Source organism: Cavia porcellus, unplaced genomic scaffold (genome assembly GCF_034190915.1).
Source record: "Cavia porcellus strain 051 isolate PalLab524CR breed Dunkin Hartley unplaced genomic scaffold, mCavPor4.1 scaffold_16, whole genome shotgun sequence".
NCBI classification, from domain to species: domain Eukaryota; kingdom Metazoa; phylum Chordata; class Mammalia; order Rodentia; family Caviidae; genus Cavia; species Cavia porcellus.
In genome coordinates, this window is record NW_026947499.1 from 41,916,155 (window position 1) to 41,940,406 (window position 24,252).

Here is a 24,252-nt window from a genome sequence, read left to right on the forward strand (position 1 = left end):
AAAACGGCAACTTTTGCTCAGGCCAGAAGAAATTAAGCCACTGGTTTTAAATCTGTACTCAGACCACAGATGCATTGAGGATGATACTATGCTAATGAGGGTGGTTTTCTGCTGCATTTGTCTATTGTTTGATATTAACAATTATTGGTAGCAGTGTAACTAGTATTTGGAACAATTCTTGCAGTCTTACAGTGTCAGGCACAACATTTCACTTCTCTTTACACCACTGGCTCTCCTTGCATACCTGGGCTTCCTCCTTTTCAGTACAGTCCTTTTTGATACTGAAAGTCTGGCAGATTTTCTTGGAGTTTCCCCCTTGATCATATTGGCAGAAGTCTTGATGTAACATCAAGCAAACCTTTGAGGTTTAGCTGCCCGAATAAGTTCAAAAAGGGTTCTTCGATCAGCTTTCAGAAATTTTGGTCCCAAACAAGCATACCATTTGTTGACTTTATGTTCCCATCATCCTCAGGAGGAGGAGGGTCATGCTTGTGTTGGGTACACCCCTGAATGACCTTTTTTTTTTTTTAACACTGGTATGTTAAATGTTAATGACCTTTTTTTTTTTTTTTTTTTAACACTGGTAGCAGAACTGGCTGGCTCATCATCCATTGCTGAGGTCTGGCATTTCTGACTTTCTTACACATCCTGACCAATCTGATCCTTCTCCTAGCAGTCTATACTCTGAGGAAATAAAACATGAAGGTTAGGAGCATTGCACAGGGTTGGAAGTGACAATAGGTACAATATAGCATCTCCTGAGGGCAGGGGAGAGAGAGGCAGTAGATACCATGGACCCCAGAGCTTCCCAGCAACAGGGCGGAGCTACGGACCAAAGGCCCCACGGCACTTCACTTGCTGTCTGGAAAATTTCAATCCATATACTCGGTTTGGCAAAGCTATTCTGCCCAGTTGTCACTGGCCCAGTTAACACACGTACCCCTCAGGCAGCTTTGCGTCCAAGAGACTTTTTGAGGACCTCAAATCACGGACATCTGTACCCGAGCTCACATGCATTTGCACTGTCACCTTAATTGAGAGGAGTCATCTATGGATCACTTCAAGTCAGGCCCCAAATTCCTATTAGCAACCTGTGGTCTGCGTAGCACATGTGGAGAACCCAGCAATTTCACAGACACTTACTTACCCTGTGTGTAAAATGTTACATTTTGGAAATACTGAGAAAATCTCCAGTGCAAGACATAATATGTTCGGGTGAGGTGGCGCATGAAAGTAATCCCAGCACCCTGGGTGGCTGTGGCAGGAAGATCTCAGATTGGAAGCAATTTAGAAAAATACCAAGTCTTTGTCTCAAAATAAAAGCCTAAGGATATTCCTCAGTCAAAAACAATTTTCTTAAAAAACAAAACAAAAAACCCAGGGTCAGACTAGCCCATTCCTGAAATCCCAGCAACTTGACAAGTGCAGGCTGAAGAATTGCAAATTTGTGTTCAGGCTAGGCTACATCTGGAGAACCAATTTCAAAAATACAAACAAGCCAAAAAGGGGTTGGAGATGCATTCTAGCTTTCCTTGTGTTCAATTCCCAAGAACTATTAGAAATAAAAAGTCAGAAGAAACTTTCAAAGGCAAATTTTATTTTATTATTAAAAACAATACTTAGAAGGCTTCATGGAATTACAGGGAGGAGCTGGCTGTCCTGGAAAGTCCTGTTCTGCACTGTCAGAAATTCCTTTCCCACTGCCCCGTTTGCAGTCTTCTCAGCAACAGCTTAATAGCTCTACCCCACGCCAACAAACACATATAGATGAATAAACACAAGCTGGCTACTATGAACATTATTCCAAGGATGATGGCCATGGGGTCAGAGGGGTTCTGCACAATGAAGAATATTCCCATACTCAAAGCCACTAATACCAGGAAGAAAAAAAAGGAAGTATTCCAGTTTCTATGCATCCGCCAGATTCTCTTCAGCCTGAGCCTTGGATAATCACGCTGCTGGTACATTGTGATGGACGGCTGCAGAGGTTAAGGGGAAAAGACAGATGGACAGACAGAAAAAAATGAAAGAAGACAAGTCAAATTCACCAAAAGCTGAAGTAGGAAGCTCGAACTTTGCTGTGAGTAGTACCAGAACTTCAGACTCTCTACTTTCCTGAAGGTACAGTTCAAAGGGCTGTTTTTTGTTTGTTTGTTTTTGTCTTTTTCATTTTTATCGGTACCAGGGATCAAACTCATTGACCACACACTTGCAAGGAAGGCGCTTATGCCGCTGAGCTAAATCCCCAGCCCCTAAAGGGCTGGCTTTTTAAGGAGACACTAATGTTTCCCTCCTAGGAGACTCAGAGGCAGAATTGGTCATTGTATCCCTACTCACCATCCTGGGGACTGAACCCAGGGCACTCTACCCCTGAGCTACACCTCTAGTCCTTTATTATTTTGAGAAGACTCTCCCTAACTTGCCTAGGCTCACTTAAATTGTGTCCTCCTGCCTCAGCTTCCCTAGATCTGGGATTATAGGCCTGCACAATCACACCTGGTGGCACTTTAGGCCTTAATGATTTCCAATACAACTTTACAGGCCTGGGGATGTAGCTGAATGGTAGAGTACCAGTCCCAGAACCTCCCCAATCTGTACAAAATTATAGGAAGCTGTCCCAGGAAATCCAGAGACAATATTTCTTACAAGGAAGTAACTGAAAGGCTCTGGTAGGAGAATCTCAGGTTTGGGAGCTGGAGGTTTAGCTCAGCGGCATAAGTGCCTGCTTGCAAGCAGGCAGTCGTGAGTTTGATCCCTGGTACCGATAAAGAGGAAAAAGACAATCTCAGGTTTGAAATTAGTCTGGGAAAGTCAGAAAAACCCTATAATAAATAAGTACAATACAATACAATACCTCCCTAGCTGGTAGCTCAGTGTGAATAGCCTGGGTCCAACCTTCCAGTGAGGAAAAACACTAGGCTCTGTCACCTCCTGAAGCGTCAGTACTACTTGAGAGTCAAGTTTTACACTTTAGATATAAACGGTGAAATTCAAAGTCAAAGACTGAACACAAGAACCAGGAGGCAGCTTCTGGACCTCAGCCCAAGAAAAACGTTTTGTATCTTCTTCCAGCAAGAGGATCCAGAGCAAAGTTTTAACAGGCAAAGCCCATGGCGGGGAGGGCTCAGCAGACAGGGGCCACACTGCCCGGATGCTCTTGCTGCAGACCCCAGTGGACTGGTATTAGAGCGCGTCAGTTGTACACTACACAGCCAAATGGACCCCCAAAGGCCTCAAATCTCCATAGTGTTTCACCAGAGGAGGGTTTTTTTTTAAATTCTCCTTTCCTTTTCCTCAATTCTTGTGGTACTGGAGATTGGATCTAGCACCTCTGTGCTGTATTACATCCCAAACTCTTTTTTCTTTTCTTTTTCTTTTTCTTTTTTTTTGTCTTTTTCCTTTTTATCGGCACCGGGGATCGAACTCACGACTGCCTGCTTGCAAGGCAGGCGCTTATGCCGCTGAGCTAAATCCCCAGCCCCCCAAACTCTTTTTTTTTTAATTGTTATTTTACAGTCAGGTATAGTGACACACTTATAATCGCAGGAATTGGGAGGCTAAGAAAAATAGTTGTGAGTTCCAGGGCAGCCTGGGCTACATAGTGAGTTCAAGGCCATTCTAAACTGCATAGCAAGACCCCGTCTAAAAAAACAAAAGCAAAAAAATTAAGCAAAATCATCACTGGCTCTTACTAAGTTGCCCAGCTGGGATCAAATTTACCATCTACTTGCTTCAATTTTACCACAGTGCTACACCTGAAGACAAGGATCACCGTGTCTGCTCCCACAGCTGGCTGTTGTTTAGGCTGGATAGTGGTGTTCCTCTTACATTCTGCGATGTGTTTTACTGTGAGACAGGTCTCACAGTTGCTAAGCTGCCCAAACTGAGCTTGCAGTGATGACTTCCTGCCTCAGCATCCCAGAACGCTGCTTTCCAGGCATGGACACCATGCCGGGCTTACATCTCCATCGGTATTCAGACTGGGTTCTCATGCTTGTTTTGTCCTGTTGTGACTCTGGCACTTGTAGCCCGTGTGGGTTTTGCTGAGCTGCAGAAGAGAGCTGAGAACTTAGTGGGTAACGTTCCCCCAGCAGGCACTGGGGCGGTGCCTGGTGCTTTCACATACAGGTTGTGTACCTCGGATTCCACCAATCTCACTGGTGCTCAACAGATTTCAGATTTAGAGTCATATCAGATTTGCAATTTTCAGAGGTGGCGTGATTGCATGGGGAAAAAAAAAAAATCACACACAAATGTTCCTAAATCCAAAAAACTCCCATTTTGAAACCTTTTGTGTCCTGAGCCTGTCTGATAAAGCACACTCAGCCTCTAGCTCCTCTTCCAGCACTCAAACTGGCCTCAGCCTGCTGTCCCCACTTCAGCTTGCCTATAATTGGTATAGATCATGAAACACCACATTTTATCCAAGTAAATACTGTACTTACCTGGTCCTGGTAGCCCAGGCCTGTAATTCAAACACTTTGGGAGGTGGGAGGATCACGAGGTGGAGTCCAGCAAGGGCAGGTTAGTGACTTGGTTTGACTCTGTCAAAATAAAGAGACCTGCTGGTGTAACTTAGTTCAAAGCCCTCTCTGTTCCAGCCCCCAATTACTCAAATTCACACACCTACAATACATAGGATGCATAATATGCCCCATGTGATCAATGGATTGTAATAATCCCAACGATAGTGTCTGCCAGAGTTCACAGTTAGAAACTTCATCACAAGAAAGTCAAATTTCAAGTTTGTAGCCAGATATGTAATCCAGAGACAGAGAAAAATTTTTAACTATAAGATAGCAGCAAATTAGGACAACTATCACATTTGCAGTGAATAAAAATAGAAAGTGTTAAGATCCTTTAGATATAAAACTCTACAGATTCAGAAGAAATATGCAGCAGATGTCAGAAAGAGAAGGGTCATGAGGAAGAGTCCTGCAGCCACAGAAATACAGATTTGCAGCATAATATATACAGATGGATATGCAGCTCACCCAAGAGTGTCATACAAAACATTTTAAAGTGACTTTAGCTTTTAAAAAAGACGTGAAATGATGGAATGTCTCACCTGGTACAACAGGAAGCTTTCTAGTAAACAAATGTCAGAAATGGTCTCCCCTAAATAACAGTCAGGCCCTGAAGACCAAATGTGCTGGAGGAAACTGCAGCCAGCAGAGTTCTGGGTGGAATTTACAGGAACCTGTAAATTACCTGAGTGGGTAATGAAAGGAACCTGCAGGTGCACAAGGGTTTTCACACAGCAGCTGAGGTTTGTCCTTTGCTCCCCCAATGTAAAGGCCTCGGTTTGTGTGGAGACATTGAAAACCCAGTAGCAAGGAAAGACTGGGGATAAATGCACACAACTGTTCACTCCAGGGTCCTATGTTAAGAGATAAACAGGAAAGAAGAGACCTGGTTCCCTCTGACTGGCATTTGCATGTGGGTCTCCTGCTGAGCATTTGCCAAACATGTTGCTACTGAGTAGAGGTCACTTGTAGCCACCAGACCCTGTGCCCAGCCTTCCCCATTCTCCCAGAGCATAACTTTTGCTCAGGTTCCTAGGTCCCTGCGGCTAATGCCATCTGGATTGGTCTGAGCTGGACTCGGGGTGTGGTGCACAGGGGCATGGCCCGCCCCAATCAAGACTGCTGCCGATTCTGTGCTCCTGGTGAAAATCATGGAAGGGGTGAATGAAGGGGGGCTGGTGTTGGCTCACTGTTAAATAATTTAATTATAGCAATCAGAAAACATGAACTAGAAGGGAATAACACTAGCGCATAGAATGATACTGTAAGAAAACATGAAAATATTAATTCTGCAGTTAATATTAATTAACTGCAGCCAGGCATGGTGGTACACACCTCTAACCCCAGCATTCTGGGAGGCTAAAGCAGGAGGATGGCAGCTGTGACTTATTCCGGCCTCTTAGCAAGATACCTTCAGAAAATAACACCTGAAAATACACCTGGGGGTGTCATTTATTATGACAGTACTGGGTTCAAATGTCAGTATCTCAAAAACAGTGAATGAAATGAAATATTGACTGGGTTTAGGCTCTGCAATTACAAGTATAGGTATTATGGTTTTCTTGCTTTTAAACTCACTAGAGCAGATTATATTCAAAATATTTATTGTCAGACCCAGGACAGCAGAGCACAGCCTGGTCCCAGCTCTTCTGGAGGCTGAGATGGGAAGCCGACTAGATCCCTGGAGTTTGAGGCTAGCCTGGTCTATATCCTGAGATCTCCATTTCCCTAAGCACACCAAAAAGGAAAAACAAAAATGCTAGGAATGAAGCTCAGTGGTAGAGCGATGGTCTACATTGTGAATCCTGAGTTCAGTTGTCAGCATCACACAAAGAGACATGATTGGTTTATGTAGACCACACTGACCTCAAACTTGAGGTGAGCCTCCTGCCTCAGCCTCCTCAGAGCCGGGTTTCCTGGTTTGTGCCACTACTCCTGGCAGCCTGTAAGGCATATTCAGAACTTGTCAGCATTTCTGTGTTACGTGAAGATGCACTAGAAGCAGTGTAGAAATATTCTATTTGAGATTTTAACTGGATGTTTTACTCTCGTTTTCTTGAGATACCTGAATAGTTTACCTCGGCTAGCAGGGAAGTTGTGCTCCCTCTGCTCAGCCTCTTTAGTAACTGGGATTTCAGGAATTTGCCTAGAACCTCCCTTATGTTTTCTATAGGGGAGTTTTCAAAAAACTTTCGTTAAATTTTGTGGTGCTAGGAAATCAAATCAAAATCTCTCAGGTGCTAGGCAAGCACTCTCACATGGAGCTACATTCTCAGCCTTCAAAAATGTTTGGGGCTGATACAGTGTCCCACTGAATTGCCCGGCCTGGACTCAAACTTGCAATCCTCCTACTTCAGCCTCAGGTGCTGGGATGACAGGCATGGGCCACCCCCCCCCCCAGAAATAATTACTGAAACCTGTGGGGGATGTGCTCAGACGGTCATTATGTTTGAGGCCTCTTTCCTGTAGGAGGGAGGGACTGGTAGCACAGTGCACAGGTGACTAGGGAAGGACACGTGCTAGATGGCCTGGGTTCCTGTGGAGAACTGCAGAACTGCGGGCATGGTGCATTTGGTCGGGTTGCTCCACATTGGGAGTGATTTTCTGAGAGTTTTTTTTTCTGGGAAAGACAATCCATGTCCAGCGTGGATGTTGTTTAACACACGCACATGCTACCTGGCTGTTGGGGAGGCCCAGGAAGAAGCTGGCTCCCCCAAAGGACAGGTGAGCTCCCTGCAGCTCAGGTGCCATCATCCCAGTCCAGCGAGCCTGAGGGCCAGGCTTATGAGGAGAGGCCAAGGCTGCACAGAGCCTTGTGAGGGCGCCTCCCACCCAGGGGATGAGGACTCGACCCCTGTCCAGGTCCTGAAGATGACAGATGAGGTGCAGGTGACACCCTCAAACTCCCTGCCTCCATCCTGGTGATTTAGGGGAATGAAACACCCAACCTATTATATGTCCTGAACAAGTTCGTGTTCTCTAAAATCGAAGAGTGAATTTTAGGAACAATGATGGTTAACAGAAATATATATTGAGAGAAGGAAAGCTTCTGTCTGAGAAAGAGACAGAAGGGGTCCCAAATGGGTTGCTACAGATTCTGTATTTTCTTGGGATTTTTATAGAGTAAAATCATGAGGTGAGGCAGGTGTAAGGTGGGGAAAACTGGGAACAGACAAGGCCGACGAGCATGAGGTGGGACAGAGAGATCGTCAACCAATAAGTTTAGTTGTTCAGATAAAATTGACCTAGCCAGGGACAAATGGGGAAGTGAGTCACATAGCAAAGGAGCATTCTTTACAGGCAGCTGAGCTAGTTAGTCAGACAGAGTTAGGCTCTGGAAGGAGCTGACACCAGGGGGTCAAATGTCTGGTGACCTTGGAGGAGGCACACATCTCTTGCTGTGGGCCAGAGCTCCCAGACCGAAGGCAAAACCCTTAAGTATAATCCTTAGGGATTAAATCTAGATCACCTTGAGAAGCCAGGAGTCACCCCCCCCATAGGAAGAGTCACTGATCCATAATGATCAGCTCTCTTCCCCCAAACACAAAGCCCTGCCACGGTGGTCCCCTCCTGCTTTACCCCTTTGCTCATCTGTCCTGCTTCTCCTTGCTGTCATCCCCTCTCCGCTGCCTACAAACTCTTCCTCCATAGACACATTCTCCCATGGGAGGATCTCCCCAGCAGCTGCTCTGTTCTCTGATGCTCTCATCTCCCAAGATGTTCTCTGCAGAAATCTGCTTCTCACACACTTAGCCTTTTCCTCTCCAGCCTAAGTAGTTCACAGTTTTCCCGCTCTAGACCATCTCCTCTTGCTTAGAAATCCTTCCCTCACCTTGCTTCTGACCAGCTGTTTCCATTTTCTGGATTGTCTCTCTGTAGCATGAAAGGTAACTGGAGACTGGGTGAAAGCCTCCCGTGGGAGTGGAAGAGCTCAGGAGGCTCCACCTTGCCTGTGTGCTCCTCCCTGTGTGCTCAGCTGGGGCAGGCGTCCCCAGCTGAGAGGCCTTTGGTGTATTCCTGTATAGAATGAGTATCTGAGCACCCACAGAATTTGCTTCTTTCATCCTGGTGTTCCTGCATTTCACCTTCAATCTTGTCTGTTTAGTTCCTCCTTGTTACGTTTTCATAAATCTTCCATCTATCAGGGCAAGGGTTTCTATTTGTTCATGTGATTTTCTGTTTGTGTTGCCTACATGAAAATAATTCAGGGTTTTCTTTTTCAGAGTGAACAAATTTGGATGAATAACCAGAAGCTAAGGGGTCCAAAATTATCATTTAATATCTAGCAAGCACTTCACAGTGACAGGGAGACACACAATAAGAAGGTGAAAAAAGTCCATTTTCATTTTATAGTCCCTGACAGAACTTTATTGTGTCCTTTATTTTGGTTGGTTGGTTTTTATGATTTGTTAGGAATGCATCCCGCCCTATAATTCAGGCTGTCCTGGAACTCACTTGGAGTCCATGGTAGCCTTCAACTTCCTCTGATGTTCCTGCCTCGGCCTCCAGAGGGCTGGGATTATGGCCTGCACCACCATACCAGGATCCTGTTTTCTGGGGAAAGCGGGAATGACATGTGTTTCTTTCACAAGCCTCCTCCTCTTGCCATATGAGACCCAACAATCTGCGCATTCTAAACTCCAGCTCAGTTTTCCCACTTAGTTATTCAGAACAGATATCAAAGAAGTATCTCCATTTAGGAGAGTTGAAGTTCTACCACGTAACTATAAGTTATAAGTAAAATAGTTGAAAGGATAAAGTGTCCTAAAGGAGACAATAGTTACGTATATATACCATGTCTATTAAAATATTCAACACAGAAGTTCATAAGAAAAGAAATGGAAATTCCTACAGTATCTGGAAAAAAACATAAAATAAATATAGTAATCATTCTATAGCCAGAAAACCCAGTGAAACTTACACTAAGTGTTAAGTCCCACTAAGACACTCGCATGCCTGACATGTTATATTGTAATAGTAATTCTTTTGCAATTTGACAGGCATGCATCAAATGGCCTCAACAGCAAGAGGAAATTTTTTTTTTTTTTTTTAGGCAACAGTTAGTGGCCTTTATTTTTTGTTTTTTATCGGTACCAGGGATTGAACTCACAACAGCCTGCTTGCAAGGCAGGTGCTTATGCCGCAGAGCAAAATCCCCAGCCCCTAGTGGCCTTTATTTTTAACATTTGTAGAAAACTGATAGATTTCAAAATTCATTACAAAAGTTATCAGCAGCAGTTTTAAGCTGTCAACAATGCTGACAAATCCCGCTTTGCTGACACAACAAGGCATATATTCCGCGTTCAAAACCCAAGATTTATCCCAACAGAGTCTATCACATCTGCCACATGGCTCAGGACCCATTTGTGACTGTATCTTCTTCCATCTCCTCCTCACCATCATCAGTGGGACCTGATCTGCATTCCCTGCCAGGTATCTGACCAGACTGCAGCAAGCCCTTCGGCCTCTCCACTTCAGCCAAGGTGGATGCCTTTGCTATAGCGGTTAGCAAGAGGAAATATTAAAAAATCAAAACATCAAGGCTGGGAGGAACTTCTGTCAGGAGAGATGTGAGTGAGGAGAGTAAGATGCAGATGGTGACCCAGGAAAACTCTGCTTCCTCTCGCTCTCTCCACAGGCTCCCCAGCCCAGGGAAAGAAGATGTGGTAATTGTCTATGATTGCTTCTTGTAAATTTTGCACTGTTCAGTGCAGGCCACACAAGAACCATCCCCTCCCGGGGCTATCATAGCGTCAGTGTGGTCTTCCTGCTGGAAACCCCCATAGTCCCCAGCCCAGACCCCTGCAAGGCAGACAGGGAGCAGGGGCAGTTCTCTAGGTGGCAGGCTTGAGGTTTTGAATCTCTCCCAGCTACACCTACAACCGGCTTGCAAAGCCCGCTTTCCCTGTGAGGCTGGCTACTCTCTTAACCCGATCCACAGCCCTCCTTTCCATTCTGCTCTTCTGACTTTGGTGATTTCCACTTACACCGAGTTTCCTGCTTTAGAGCAAGGCCTTGAGGTAACACTGTTGGGGAGCACAGCACCCTCAGAGAAGGCCTTTACTCCCCCCGACTCACATCTTCATTTTCCCTCTTACCTCACCTCGCACTTCTCACCTCCACACCACAAACATAACTAACAAATAGGCCTACAGTGTGACCTCCGCAGCACCTACTCCATCCCTACTGCGCTCCCTCATGTGTCACCACCGTGCTCGCTCCTGAATTGTCTACCTGCATACACCTCAGCCTACTCCCCTCCCAAGCCCACACTGTCATGTGTTCATGGGAAGGTGTCATGTGGAGATCACATTTGTTGTTAAGCTGCCTCCACTCTGACAAATATCCATGCCCTATGCACAACAGCAAGACATGTACTGACTGGACAGGAGAAATTCCTCCAAAAGGAGTGACATGGGTCAGGAAGATCTCCCAGGGGCCCTGGGGCCATAAGCGCCATGTGTGCACCTGAACTGGGGTGAACACACAGGCAGGGATACTCTCTTCCCTTTCGGAATATGTAGCCTCTGCCATCTGACACCACCCTGCTGCACATTCAGTGCTGTAACTAAATCCCGAATGACAGATATCTCTCAGGACTGGTAGACCTCCAGTAAATGACAAAGAGTAAAACTGAAAACACACCTTCTGGGAAAAACAGAAATCTGTATCTAGTGGATACTCACTGGGGATGGAAATCAATATTTCATCAGCAGTGTCATTTATACCCAATTGACATAAGGGATAAGGGTGAGGGCGGGCAAGAGTAGGAAGCAGAGTCCAGGGCGCTGGGGATTTAGCTCAGCGGCATAAGCGCCTGCCTTGCAAGCAGGCAGTCGTGAGTTCGATCCTCGGTACCGATAAAAAATGAAAAAGACCAAAAAAAAAAAAAAAATGAGGAAGCAGAGTCCAAAGTGCAGCATCCTCATGGGACCTGGAAAGGGTGCTATCGGGAGGCAGAAGATGGGAGCTCAGGAAGGGAGCCTCAGGGTTTGGGAGCTCTGTGAACCCAGAGTGTTCTTGCTCATCTACATCCCCTTCCTTTTTTCAAAGTTTCTCTTTGGGAAACAATGTCTCCTTGTCTTGCTAAATTGCCCTGGCCTGGCTCAAACTGGCCTTTCTCTTACCTCAGCCTCCCAGAGGGAGGTGATTACACGGGTGACCGGCTCTGCTTTGTTTTTGAAACTGGGTCCACTGATTTGCCCTGGAACTTGAACCTTGAGACTGAACCCAAGTCATCTCCCACCTCTGCTTCCTTCTGGCTGGGAACCCAAGGGTGCACCAGCAAGTGTGGCCATACAAGTTTGCATGTTTTCACCAACTGGAAAAGACACGCCATTTATCCAGTCTAACATGTGAAGAATTGCGGACAGAAAGCAGGAAATAACAAAAGGGACAAGGAAATTTGGAAGAGAAGATGAAAGAAAGGAAAAAACATCCAGATGATGAGCTGGCTTGGTTGCAGACAGATGCTAGAGAGGTGAATTCCAAGGGAGATCTCCAGCTTTGGTTTAGATGCAAGTACCCACAGTAACACTAGGCCAGGGAGTTTCTGGCCTGTCTTTTGGAAGGATGATCAGGAAACACAGATAGACCTCCACTTACCCCCAGCTCCCAGGAGGTTTGTCAGAAAGATCAGCATGGGGCATTTTACTCTCAGTCTGCACCTAGCATGGGGCATCTGGCTCAGAAACCCACAGCACAGGGGCAAAAAAGACACTTGGCAGTGCTGTGGAAGGAGAGCCTCACGGGGACAGAAATGGCGGCCCCTTGGGTCTGTGGACTGAAGCCCACTCATGGGTTCTTATATCTCTCCTTTCTGTGCTCTGTTTCCCCTGGCTGCATTCTTTAACCAAAATGATGGTAGCTTGCAACTTTTACTGAGGTATTGGAGCGCTGTATCCTGAGGCTCATTTTTACACAGTCAGCAGTACAAGAGATAAAAGCAGGGTACAGATTAGAGTTCCAGGTCACCTACAGGAGCTGCCTCAGGCAAAGGCCTCACAGAACCAGGAAGAAGTGGATCCTCTGGTTCTGGGAAGAGATCAGCCCAGCTGATGTGGGCATTAACCATGGGAGGAGGTGCTCAGAGGGAGTGGATGACAGTCAGAGAGCAGGCATACCTGGACAGTTAGGGGTTATGGATTGGGGATACAGATTGGGGGTGCAGGGCCACACTTGGGGTAGACATCCCAGAATTGGCTTATCTGTTTTTAGGAGACCGGGAGGGGCCCAGACATTGGTATCAAGTCAGAGCTGTCAGGGCCAAAGGAGTCCAGCGGTCAGGCTGGCAGCTCTGAGACCCTTTTGAGTCAGTCAGGGTTTGGAGGACATTTGAAGAAGATTGTGGTCCTGTGGCTGGACCACAGTGGCTCCCTGAGGCCTGAGAGCAGCGCATAAGGGTGCAGGTGGCCACAGCATGAGCGGCTGTATCCTAGGAAGATCGTGGCCTAGGCTCAGGTCACAGTCGAGGGTGTCTATCCATAGGGCCTTCTAGTCCTTTGACTGGGAGGATGGTTGACAAATGGCCCCTTGTTCTCCCAAAAGCATTCATCTCCTCCACCAAACAATTGTAGTCTGTTCACAAACTTTTGGTATAATCCATAATTCATGGTGTCTTCTCCTGACAGGACATGAATCACCAGTGGCAAAGAGCTCTGAGAAAAAGCCATTGCCCTCTGGGCTGTGACCATCACAGCTTTGAATCATGTGGTCAGGATGGGAAGAGGCCAGTGAGGTCTTACGTGCATTCCAACCTGGTAGCTACCAGACTGGAGGTCTGGGGCCCATGACATCTACTGTCATGGAACCAAGCTCTGTTCCTCATATTAAAGTCTCCACAGAGCCTCTGAGTCCCTCTCTCCTTTCTTCAGCAAATGCTACATTGGGACCACTGTCACCTCCAAACCTGTGATGCTCCTAAACTCTGTGTTTTCCCCTCCTTAGACTGCTGGGAAAAGGAGCAGAAAGGCCAGGGCAAGGTGTGGACCACAGAGCCCAGGACCCTTCACTTGCTGTCTGGAAAATTTCAATCAACAGTCAGTTTGGCGAAGCCATTCTGCCCAGTTGTCACTGGCCCTTTGTGTTCAGAAATCTGTCCTGGGGACACGTCCCCTCTCTAGCAGCTTTGTGTCCAAGGAACTTCTTGAGGACCTCAAATCAGGCACCCGAGCTCACATGTATTTGCACTGCTACTGGAATGGGGAGGAGGAGTCTGGATCGCTTCAAGTCAGGCTCCAAGTTCCCATTAACAACCTGTGGTCTGCATAGCACATGTGGAGAACCCACGTGGTGCACCTTACCCCACAATTTCACTGACACTTATGTGCCCTGTGTAAAGTGTTACATTTTGGAAAGTGAGAAAATCTCCACATGCAAGACACAATATGTTCAGATGAGGCAGTGCATGAAAGTAATCTCAATACTCTGGGTGGCTGTGGCAGGAAGATCTCAAATTAGTAGCAATTTAGAAATTTAGCAACTCCCCATCTGAAAATGAAAAATAAACAACAACCTAGAGATATATCTCAGTCAACTAACATTACAGTAATGTTAAAAATACAAAATGTAAAATAAAATAAAAAATAAAAAATTCAAATGAAAACCAGCCAGGACCAGAGTGATCTCTACCAGTAATTCCAGCAACATGAGAGGCTAAGGCTGAAGAATTGCAAATTTGTGTCCTGCTCTGGCTACATAGGCTCCTGTCTTAAAAAACAAAAAATAGGGCTGGGGATTTAGCTCAGTGGCATAAGCGCCTGCCTTGCAAGCAGGGGGTCGTGAGTTTGATCCCCGGTACAGATTAAAAAAAACAAAAAACAAAAAACAAAAAAACCCCAGCAAAAACAACAAGAAAATCCCTAGCCAGAGATTTAGCTCAGCGGCATAGGCGCCTGCCTGGCAAGTCTGAGGTCATAAATTTGATCTTGGGTTACCCACCCCCCAAAAAAACCCTAAAGGTTGGAAATGCAGCTCGGCTCTTCTTGGGCTCATTTCCCAAGAACTATTAGTGAATAAAGGTGCAAAACAAATTTTAAAAGGCAAATTTTATTTGTACTTGAAAACAATGCTTAGAAAACTTCAACATGCCATGGACTGCTGATACCACAGTTCACACTAGGCCTCAGAGAGGTGCTGGCTATCTCTGGAAAGCTCTGTTCTAACGTATAAGAAATGAAAGCTCCGCTGACACAGATTTATCAGCAGTATCTCAATGACTTTCCTCCAACCCACCAACATCAAATGGATGATTATATACAAGCCTGCTGCTGTCAGTATTATTCCAATAGCAAAAGCCACATGGTGAGAGTGATGTCGTATAAGGAGACCCATTCCCAAAGTCGTAACTGTTAGCCCAATGCAGCTCAGAACGATGCATTCACAGATTGCAGACTTCCCACAGACTCTGCTCAGCATAATGATCCTTGGATCCTCATCCTGCACAGGTTGGTACCTTCTCATGTTTTGCTGCAGAGATTAAAGGAAGAAGAAAAATAGGTGACAGGTCAGGATCACCATAAACTGAAGCAGACAGCTCATATCTAGTTGTGTGCCTATTGTGTTACTAGTCAGAACTTCACCCTCTCCACTATCCTGAGGGTGCAGTTCAAAGGCCTGGCTTTTTGAGCAGATACTAATGCTCCCCCTTCTAGGAGACTCAGAGGCCCACCCATCCTGGAGACTGAACCCAGGGCACCCTACCAATGAGCTGCATTTCCAATCCTTTATTATTTGAGAAGGCTTTCCTTAAATCACCTAGGCCACCCTTAAATTCATAATCCTCCTGGTCTCAGCCTCCTCAGTAGGTGGGATAACAGACCTGCACCATCACGCCTGATGGCTCTATAGTATTTAATGGTTTCAAATACATCTTTACAGGTTTGGGGAAGTAGCTAAGTATTAGTGCATTTGTCCCACACATACACTTAAAAATCTGTACAAAAATTGGAGGAAGCTGTCCTGAGATATCCAGTAGGAATCATTCAAAACTTAGAGTGCTGGGATCATGGCACTGAAAGAAGGGTATCTCAGATCTCAAAGAGGTTGAGGCAGGAGAATCTGAAGTACTAAGTCCAGCCTGGGTGACCTAGAGACCTTTTCTCCAAAAAATACAGGAGAACAGTACTGTAGCTCAGCGGGTTCAATCTCCCAGTTATTGGGGGGGGGGGGCGGGGAGGAGTAGGCTCTGCCACCTCCAGAAACATCATGATTCCTCGACAGTCAAGTTTTATACTTCAGGCAGAAGTGATAGAATTTGAGGCCAAATCCTAAAAACATGAATTAGAGAGGTTTCTGGACCTCAGCCCAAGTAAAATGTTTTTTATATCTTCAGCCAGCAAGAGGACCCAGAACAAAGTTTTAACACGCAAAGCCCAAGGCTCGCCTGCAGGGTCCACATTGCCTGGACACTCCTGTTGGAGACCCCAGTGGATGGTATTAGGGTGCATTAGTTGTAATTAGTTTCTGTGGCCATTTAACCAATCAAATCCTGTTTAGTGCCAGGTATGACGGTGCAAGTCTATAATGTCAGCACATGGCAGGAAGCTCTTGAGTTTAGTGCCAGCTTGAGTTTAATGCCAGCCTGGTCTACATCGTGAGTGAGCTACATAGCAATTCCCTGTCTCAATAATAAATAATCCCCCCTACCCCACCACGTACAAAAAAAGAAAATTTGGTTGTATAGTAACAGAGGGGCGGGATGCTTGATGGAGATTCACTTTTTCTTTTCTTTTCATTTTCTTTTAGTTGTTTGGTACTTGCAATTGAACCAGTCTCTTTGCACTCAGCTGCACATCAAGTTCTTTCTATTTTTTATTCTGAGACAGAGTCTCACTAAGCTCCATAGGCTGGGCAAATCTTTCAACTCGAATATTCAAACCTGCCATTTTCCTGTCTCAGTCTCCTGGAAGGCTGGCCAGTCTTGGGCCATCACACAATGGTCTTGGTGAGATTGCATTTTATTTAGTTCTAAAACTTTTTTAGAAGTACTAAGGCTTGAATCCAGCCCTTCTCACTGAACTGCATCTCCATCCCTTTTTATTTTTTATTTTGAAATGGGGTCTTTCACAGTTGCCTAGCTGCCATTAACTTGATTCTCCCATCCTAGATTCCTGAATAGCTGAGACTAAGGAGTGAGCCAAGACACACTGGAACTCACATAAAAGGCTTGGCCTCCGCTGAATGAGGCCAATGATAAACTCATAAATCAGCCATTTTTCTTAACACAAGCAGAAAGAGCCTTTTACTGAGTGAAGGCCAGAACACCTCTTGATCTTCAGTTACCATCGTTTACCACTTCAAGAAGGAGTAAAAGCCCTTCTATCCCAAATGCATCAGACCTTGGGGTTTCCTAGTATTTGTATATTGCCAGACCCACGGATCTATATTGTTCCCCTCAAGTATTACTAAGAATTATCTGACATCCAAACAGAATGACTTATTACCTTTAATTTGAAAAATGACTCATCATATTAAATTTCCTGTTTCTTAAAATATCTAAATCTCCCAGGTGGGCTCCAATTTGTGACCCTTCTGCCTCCGCCTCCCAGAGGACTGGGATTGCACGCAAAGAGCACCATGTCTGCTCCACAATGCTGATGTAGTTTAGGATGAGTCTTGGTGGTCTTTTAAATTTGTTTTAGGATTTTTTTTTTTTTTGTCTTTTTCCTTTTTATCGGTATCAGGGATCGAACTCACGACTGCCTGCTTACAAGGCAGGCGCTTATGCTGCTGAGCTAAATCCCCAGCCCCTTAAATTTGTTTTAGATGTTTCCTTTTAAGACAGGTATCACTAAATCAGTAAGTTGTCTATATAGGGATTGAACCTGTGACCCTGCACCTCTGCCTCTAGAATACTGGCATTACAGGCATGGGACATTACACTGGGCTTAAATTTCCATAGATTTTTAGACCTGTTTATTTTCTTGTTTTTGTCCTGTTGGGACTCTTGCACTCCTGTCACATGCAGGTTTTCCTGTACTGCGGAAGAGAGCTGTGTGGTAGGTTTTGAAACTTAGTGGGTAACGTTCCCCACATCAGGCACTGGAGGCTTAAAAGGCCCAGCTCTTTTCACATGTAGGTTGCACATCCCTGATTTGAAAATTTACCTTGTGATCCAAGATTTTGAATCCTTTCAGATTTGAGATTTTAGGCAACAGATGGTTAGCTAGTACAGAGCACACCAGTGTTCTGACTTGGAAAAAACTCCCGATCTGGAAACTTTTGTGTCCCTGGCCTTTCAGACAAAGCATACTCAGGCTCTACCTCCTCTTCCAGTGCTCAGCACCGGGCACTGGACCTGGCCTCAGCCTGCTGCCCCCACCCCAGCTCTCCTGTGTGAGCGTGGGCATCTGGTGGATCTAAGGCATGTGGGGCCAGTGATATCTTTACCCTGGTCCTCAGGGTTCTTGGTGGGGAGAAGGAACCCTACTGACACAGGATGGCTGTTTTTGGCCCACTGTCCTGCTGGGCAGTGCTTCTGGCTCTCTGCTTCTGTGTTTGCCCAGCTCCAGTGCAAGAACTCAAGACATTTCCAGCTCCGCAGAAATAAGGCAGCGATGCAGCGCTGTGACATGGAGCCTGTGTTTGGCACCAGAACCAGGCCACACTGTGCTGTGCCTCCTTCCCTTCTGTCTGCACGTGAGGGGCTCTGTGTCTAAATCTGTGGAAAACATGCACAGGGAGCAGATGGAGGCGGGTGGGCCGAGGTTGCAGCTCTGTGGCAGAGGCTTGGCTGGGTGTGGGAGGCCTGCTCCCAGCCCGGGCACGGAAAGAGTAAAGAGGAAGTGAGTGGAGGCTGAGTCTCGGCTCCACCGAGGGATAGTAAGTCACTCAGGGAAATACGCACAAGGGAAAATAACCTGAGCGCTCCTAAGAGCTGTAGACAATCAAATACCAAACTTTATGCAAATGCACATGGCACTCACCTGGTCCTGGAAGCACAGGCCTTTAATTGCAGAACTCTGGGAGGCTGAGATGGCACTAACGCAAATTAGAATCCAGCCTGTGCAATTGAGCAACTTCGTGAGACCAAAATAAAAGAGCAGAAAATAAAAAGAAAATTTTAAAAAGCAGGAAATTAAAGTAAATACCCTAGTTTCTTTCTTTCTTTTTTTTTTTTTTGTCTTTTTCATTTTTATCGGTACCGGGGATGGAACTCACGACCGCCTGCTTACAAGGCAGGTGCTTATGCCGCTAAGCTAAATCCCCAGCCCCAAATACCCTAGTTTCAATCCCCCAGCTATGCACACAAATTTATGTTACATTATATGATACTTAAATATATAATATATAACCTACTTGATCAATTAGATGCCAATAATTGCATTATATTATAGATCAGATACTTTAATTCTTAGAAGCTTAGTCACAAGAGAATCAGATTTTAAAATGGTAGTCAGGTGTGAAACAAAGAACCATAAAGGAATAAAAGTATTTTAGAATACTGAATGTCATTAAATTAGGGCAACATTCATATTTTTAATGGATCCAAATAGGAAGTGTTAAAATCCCTAAAATATAAAAAACTTGTACAAATTCAAAAGAAAAATCATCTTACAAAAATGGTCAAGGGGTACAAGAGAGTATCCTGCCCCTGAAGAAATTAAGGTTATATATAATAGACACACACAAAAAGTAGCTCATCGAGGAGCTGGCAAAGAACCCCAGTTGTCTGTGATAAGGGTACAGTGAGAAAATAAAAACCAGAGACAAGTTTAGTGACACGGAGTGAGTGGGAAGTCGCGTCTCCAGAAGGGTCCTCTCCCGCACTTCAAACGCCACTATCTATTGGGCACATATCGAGACAGGTGAGGCTAGTGAAAGATTCTAGTCTGGCAGCAGAGTCACAGGTCTGTGAGTCCATGGGAAAGCATAATCCGGGGATGCCTCGGAGCTCAAAGAAGACTTTTTTGTCTTGTTTTGTCTTTTTGGGACAGGGTCTGGCAATGCAGTTCAGGTTGGTTTTGAGCTCACTTTGTAGCCCAGGCTGGTCTTGAACTCACAAGGAGCCTTCTTCCTCAGTCTCCTAAATGCTGGGATTATGGATGTGCACTACTACATCCAGCCTTGTAGATGATTTTATGCTAAGAATCTTCTCCTGCAGTATAATCCTGGGATAATTTAAGAGGGCATAGATGGTTTTATGTTAAGAAGAGTCAATGGGAAATCTCAGATTGGTGATACTGATAATCGCAAACCTGTATTTTATCCCTTAGAGAAGTATGCAAAATTAGCCATTGTGAATTTGTAGCCCCCAACACAGGTTTCCTAAGAGTACTTTACCATTAAGTGACTGCATTAGTCAGGGTTTTACTAGAGAAAAGATATAACACGAGATATACAAATGTATAAGAAATGGCAAGATTGGCTTACAATGGTCGGCCACAGAGTCCGATGAGGAAGCGAACAGAGGGTGTCTAACGCTAGAGGCCGAAGGATTCAATCCAAGGTCTGGAGGTCGTCCTAGTGTCTCGTGCAAGTGCACACCAGCAGGCTGATGGGTCTGTGAAAGAAGGCGGAAAGCTCTATGATGGAAGGCTAAAGAGTCTATGCTGGAAAGCGGAAGAGCCTACACTGGAAGCCAGGAGAGGAGGTCCAAACCAAAGGCAGAGCCTGGAGCCTCTCCAAAGAATGCAATGCTTTAGTCTTTGCTCCCTTCTTTTTATACCTCCAGGTGAGATCCACCCCAGGGTGCGTCTTCCTCACCCTAGGGTGTACAGTTGCTAAACCCAGTTAATTAAGTTTCTAAATGTCTCAAATTGACACAATCAACCACCACAGTGACTTTAGAAAAAAAAAAAAAAAAGAAGCAAACTACTGCATTTTTATGTGAAATGATTAGTTCTCTTACCTGGTACAACAGGAAGCTTTCTAGTAAACAAATGTCAGAAATGGTCTCCCCTAAATAACAGCAGGCACCCCGGAAGACCAAATGTGCTGGAGCAAATTGCGGCCAGCAGGGTTCTGTGTGAATTTACAGGAACCAGGCTGCTGAGTGGGTAATGAAAGGAACCTGCAGGCGCACAGGGGTTTTCACACAGCAGCTGAGGTGTGTCCTTCACTCCCCCAATGTAAAGGCCTCCCTTTGTGTGGAGACATTGAAAACCCAGTAGTAAGAAAAGACGGGATAAATGCACACAACTGTTCACTCCAGGGTCCTATGTTAAGAGATAAACAGGAAAGAAGAGTCCTGGTTCCCGCTGACTTACATTTGCACGTGGGTCACCTGCTGAGCATTTGCCAAAGAGGCTGCTACTGAGTGAAGGTCACTTGTAGTAGCCACACCCTGTGCCCAGCCTTCCCCATTCTCCCGGAGCAGGAGAACCCGCTGGGCCCTCATAAGCTTTTGCTCAGGTTCCTAGGTTCTTGTGGCTAATCCCACCTGGACTGTCTGGGCTGGATTCGGGGTGTGGTGCACAGGGGCGTGGCTGGCCCCAAATAAGGCTGCAGCAGGAATTTTTACTCCTGGTGAAAATCACGGGAGGGGTGAATGAAGGAGGACTGGTGTTACGCTGTTAAAAAATTTGATTATAGGAGTCTTAGAAAACGTGAAGTAGAAGGCAATAGAACTAGTACATAGAATGATACTGTAAGAAAACATAAATATTAACTGCGCAGCCACACACGGAGGTGCACACCTCTAATCTCAGCATCCTGGGTGACTAAGGCAAGAGGATTTCAAGTTTGAGCCCAGCCTGGGCAACTTCACACAAATGTAGATTAAAACAAAATCTGAAAAAAAGGTCTTGGGGATAAAGCTCAGAGTGAAAACACTGGCTAAATTCCTGGTATCATAAAGATAAATAAATAAATTATTAATTGCACTTCTTTTTAGGAGGTAGATGTATAGGTATCACAGTTTGCTCATTTACAGACTAACTAGAGGTGAGCCTATTAAAAATATTTAATAGCAGAGCCAGGGACAGTGCACACAACTGCGGTTACAGCTCTTCCCAGAGACTGACATGAAAGGGTCACGTGAACCCAGGAGCCAGAGGCCAGCCCGAGGGATATAGTGAGGTCTTATCTCCCCGCCATAAACGTTTAAAAAAAAAAAATAGGCTGGCCGTTTAGCTCAGTCTATCAAGTGTGCAACCTGAGTTCAATTATCAGCACCACAAAAAACAGATATGGTTTCTTAGCCCAGACTGAAGTACAGAGTGACCTTATGCTTGAGGTGATCTTTCTGCCTCGGCCTCTACAATGCTGGGGTATCATGTGTGAGCTACCACACCTGGCTGTTCAGGCATATCTAGAACATGTCTGTGTTTCTGTGTTACATGGGAATGGCTTTCTATGTGAGATTTCTTAGATAGTTTAAGACATCTGTTTATATAATTATGACTAAAATAAAATATATGTTGTATTACGAGCTGGTTTGGTGGTACACAGATGTAATTAAGTGTAATGGCCCACTTGAGAAAGTCACTCATGGGAAACCAAGAGTCAAGAAACAAGTGAGACTTTTTGGAAACTGCAGGATTAGCGGCCAATTCAGGTGGCTGCAGTTGTTGACTCTGATCTTTTGTTTTCTTGTTATACCCATGTCCAAGGACACAGACTCAGGTTGCCATGGATACCATATCTTACAACATCATCATTACTTTGGAGTGTTACGAGACCTTCTTACCTATCTGGTTATTTGACACACAGGAGGGGGACATTGGGCAGTTTGTCCATGTTGGGATATAACTCTTCCCTTTCTCTGTTTATGGCCAATTAAGGGGAAGGAGGACCATTGGGAGGGTGGCCAAAGTTCACTCTCTGTTTGAAGTCTGACTGCTAGCTAAACACCTAAGCTATAACCTATAGGCTATAAATAGTGAAGTTTTCAAGATGAGGAGTTTTCAAAGAGAAAAGGACAAAGCGGAAAAAGCAAAAGGGGTAACGAATGCCCTCATACCAGTACACGGGAGGCTAAGGCAAGATCACTTTAAGTGCAGTGTCAACTTGGGTTACCCAGTGAGTTCAAGGCCAGTCTCAAAAACAAAACAAACCTCCACAAAAATATATACACATATGTACAGTATTTGGAGAGAGTAAATAACTGAATTTGTATAAAACCCCAGATACAACACTATTATATTCATAAATGACAAATTCTAACTTGTTTCTGAAAACCAAATTTTTTCTCGTAGTAGATGAATTGAAAGATGTACCATGAAATTTACCTTGATTTCAAGTGTACACGTCATTAATTTGCAACTTTTTCACAGACTTGTACAACCAAACATCACCACTAGCGCCAGAACATGTTTACCACCCCAGAGACAAATGGTTGTTTTGTTTTTTTTTACAGACATGAGTCTAGTTTGAATGTTTTAAAAAAAATTTTATTTAAAGAAAGACTACAAAACAGAAAACGGATAGAAATAATACACACTTTTTTTTTTTGGCTTTTTCATTTTTATCGGTACCAGGGATCGAACTCACGACTGCCTGCTTTCAAGATTAATACATACTTTCAAAGAAAAAAAAAACAGTAAGAAATCACTAGTTGATGATTACAGATTGTTCTCTTACAAATAGTTATTCAAGATACTAAAGTGGAGGATATAAAGTGGGGATTCAAACAGTGAGACTGCAACCAGTTCTGTTCAACTATCCAACAAAAACTTAGAAATATGGTTATCAATCCTATACACTTAAATATACATGCAGTTATCCATATCTTCAATTATGTTGAGATTGAACAAACCCAAGCAGGCTAATATCACTATGAACAAAGAATAATACTATTTCTGGGGTTCACATTATATCACTCCAGGATCAGCACTGGGTACTGTAGTGTCTCTTTTTCTTCAAAGTATCTGTTCATTTCATCATGTGTCATAAGATCAGTTCTCATAAACTATTTATAGATTTACACATGCATGAGTCTTAACATGTATTTCTATCCTTTCTATATTAGAGGGAGAAACAAAACAAAGCAAGACAAAATAAAATATATTCCTATAAACACATGAAATGAAAAAGACATATAAGACCATTGTACAAGGAGTTCTATGTTTCCTGTGTTGTCTCTTTTTATCTTCAATAGAATTGGCTATATCATCAGACATAGTATAATTGAATATATCAGTACATAACAGTATTAATAAAAACACAACTTTGTATATAGTATAAAACTTCAAAAATAGGCAGTTATCAAACCAGAATGTGTATTGTAGAATGTTATCTTCAGTGTAGTTGCCTAGACTCTCAGACTTGATACTATCAATCATATCAGTTTTTAATAAAATCTGTTGATACCAAACAGCAATCAAACAAACCAGATTTAACTAGGATCAGTCATGATCAAACAGTATAAGTCATACAGGGCTCCAGATTAAGATAATAGAAAATTAAAGATGATTACTGTGCTATATCCTGATGTTTTTGGGATAGCTGTCTGTGCCCTCAAATGTAATGCAAGTAGATAAACTGGGACAGAACAAAATCTATCAAAAAAAAAAGAATAAAATCTATCTAAGCAGAGTGGTGTGAGTAATGTTTTTTTTTTTTTCAGAGTCTAGTTTGAGAGAGTAATGGGGTTTTAAATCCTGATACACTATTTTTTTTTTTTTTTTGTCTTTTTGAGATGGAGTCTCGCTATGCAGTTCAGGCTGGCCTTGAGCTCATTTTGTAGCCTAGGCTGGTCTCGAACTTGCAACGATCCTCCCACCTCATCCTCCCGAGTGCTGGGATTACAGACTTGAGCCACCATGCCCTGCTATCCTGATACAGT

General features: G+C 44.4%; 2 long non-coding RNA genes across 2 annotated transcripts; both read right to left on the minus strand.

Moving 5' to 3' along the window:
- Window positions 1-1,577: 1,577 nt before the first annotated feature.
- LOC134470804 (uncharacterized) lies at window positions 1,578-5,225 on the minus strand. Its single transcript, XR_010039967.1, has 3 exons — window positions 5,069-5,225; window positions 4,446-4,544; window positions 1,578-1,979 (listed from the first exon to the last, which is right to left on the minus strand). It is a non-coding gene; the product is annotated as an uncharacterized LOC134470804 (long non-coding RNA).
- A 9,332-nt stretch (window positions 5,226-14,557) lies between these two features.
- On the minus strand, window positions 14,558-20,532 carry LOC134470805 (uncharacterized). Its single transcript, XR_010039968.1, has 4 exons — window positions 20,377-20,532; window positions 19,899-20,028; window positions 18,452-18,544; window positions 14,558-14,993 (listed from the first exon to the last, which is right to left on the minus strand). It is a non-coding gene; the product is annotated as an uncharacterized LOC134470805 (long non-coding RNA).
- Between the last annotated feature and the right edge of the window lie 3,720 nt (window positions 20,533-24,252).